General features: G+C 43.6%; 1 protein-coding gene across 2 annotated transcripts in view; it reads left to right on the top strand.

Moving 5' to 3' along the window:
- mrrf (mitochondrial ribosome recycling factor) overlaps positions 1-2,500 on the top strand; it is a 29,157-nt gene that overhangs the window by 18,743 nt on the left and 7,914 nt on the right. The window lies entirely within an intron of this gene.

Genomic DNA, 2,500 nt, shown 5'->3' with positions numbered 1-2,500 from the left:
ATAGGTACGGGTCGAATCCATCAGCCCCGCAACTCCAAAGAGAGCGACCAGAGAGCCGTGGAGGGATGGAGAGATGCAGGCGTGCAAGGGTCCACACGACTCGAACAAAAGAAAAGAAACGAAACGAGAGCCCGGGAATTAATTTAATACATACAAATCACTTCCTTTAATCTCGCTGCCATTTCTTTCCCCCCCAGCAGGAAGAGGCCAGGAGGAGCTGTCGAGAACCAAGGGGGGAAAAACATGATACGCGCTGTGTTTTTCTCTCCTCGCGTTGCACGTTTGCGCCCTTTGGAAGTAACGCTCCGCTGAGGGAATTGTCGTGCGGTTTGCCGAAGAGCTTTGAGGAGGAGTGTGACTGTGTTTCCAGTGATTCAAAGGATTTGGCTTCCTCTCCCTTCTTCTCTCTCTGTGTGCGCTCAAAGCTCTCTGGCTCTGCTGCACACAGTGATCGCTGGATCAACAGTGGGGGCAGTGGTGGCCCAACGGTTAGAGAAGCGAGCTTGTGACCTGGAAGGTCGTCGGTTCAATCCCCGGGACCGGCAGGATCAATCTGGGTGGGGAAAGTGAAAAGGCAGCGCTTGCTCCTCCCTCATTACCACCACTGAGGTGCCCTTGAGCAAGGCCCTTAACCCCCAACTGCTCCAGTGGAGCTGCTCAGTGGCCAACAGATCAGACTGTGGTTGTACTGGTCAGCTTCCAGGTATGAATGTGTGTGTGAATGTGAACAGGGCGCTCCTGAAAAAGAGAGCATTGCTCTCAGTGAGACTCGCCCTGAATAAATAAAGGTAAAAAAACAGATTGTGTTGTATATTTGGTGGATCATGTATTTATTTTGCACAGATCCGCGTAGCGTTGAATATTTGCTGTTGAGTCATTTGGTGCAGCTTTAACTGCCAGCCTGCATGCCTGCCAGATCATTAAGAAGCAAGTTGCACATCTTTCAAATATAATTCAAACTAATTCACTCAATCAAATCTGAAACATCGTTGGTATTCTTGTGCTACTGCAGCCGTTAACTCCCACTCAGTGCAATACTTGAACATGTGCAATATATCAAAACATGCAATATTATTTTACTACCTCAGCAGTATTTTATTAGTATTTCATTATTGTTTTGTTTCTGTTTTTTTGCCCCCCGTCTAGGTGTCCTGTGTCCTTATCTGTTCTAATGTTTGCTTTTCTTTTAATGTTTTTTTTACGTCTGATTTTAATGCACTGTCAGCTGAAGCACTCTTAATTTCATTGTATGGGGAACTGTGCAATGACAATAAAGACTATTCTATTCTATTCTATTCTATTCTACTGTATTGTGTCATTGCATTCCAAGAATCGAAGGACCCCTTAACAGTATAATAGATTTAGCCTTGACACCGGCTTGTAACATGCGTCTCCCATGTCCACATTGAAATCAGTGAATTGTTGTTGGCATTGATAGGGGATCTTGAAAACAGTATCCACTTAGTCTTTATACAATTTAAAAGTAGTTTGAGGTCTAACAGAGACCGTTGGAAAGCACTGAAGGCAGTCTGCAGACTTGCAGCAGCCTGTGCAGGAGTGGGCCCAATGAACAATATAAAATGGTGTCGTCTGCATAATAATGGGCGTGACTGTGACCAGAGGGGAAAAGTTTAGTTTATATTAGGGATGCACATTTTCCACAAATTCCAAACCCGATCATTGGTAACGTTAACAATCAATCAATCGATTAATTGTAATTAAAAATACAAAAATTTCCAAACCATACCAAATGCGTTTTTTCATCAATAAAACGTTTATTTATGCAGCAGCAACGTATTGTATATTTCTCACAGCATTGTATAGCATATGCTATGAAACACATAAAAACGTGGAGGCATAACTTTTTAGACATGTCAACATTTGCCCAGAATCCCCGTCACGGACCGCAGGGGCTCACTTACCCACGCAGATTGTGACGCGAGGTTACTCCAGGCGAGCCAATTTATCAGAATGAACACAGTTCTACTTGAACAGCATCTTATGACTTGTCTGAAAAGGGCTATAGTGATGTAGCCGAGTGTCCGGGTCCGCCTATTACTTACACTTTGTTAAAACAATAAACGAGAGTCAGGCTGTAACGTTATAACACGTTTCCACATTCATTCTCAGTTAGCTCCTAGCGTTAGCACACACCAGCTCTGTGGTCAACAACATCCCACTTCCTATTGTACGGCAACTCTCGAGGGGACAAACACAGAGCCTCGCATACACGCTGAACAGTCTGTTACAGTGATATCATTGCGCCCTCTGGAGGATCATTGAAAAATGATTTGAAAACACCATTTAATGCGTTGCTTTTATGTTTTGTTTTGATCGAGTAATTTTTCTTTGCTCGAGTAAATCCTTAACAAGCAATTAATCGAGTTTCGATTAATTGTGTGCATCCCTAGTTTATATAAAGGGTGAATAAAATTGGACCAGAGATGGACCCTTGGGGAACGCCCTTACTGACTAATAGAGAGCTGGACCTGATATTGTC

The sequence above is a fragment of the Poromitra crassiceps genome (assembly GCF_964638095.1).
Source record: "Poromitra crassiceps genome assembly, chromosome: 21".
NCBI classification, from domain to species: Eukaryota; Metazoa; Chordata; class Actinopteri; order Beryciformes; family Melamphaidae; genus Poromitra; species Poromitra crassiceps.
Note: the sequence above shows the minus strand (reverse complement) of the source record. Positions and strands in the feature narration are given on the sequence as shown.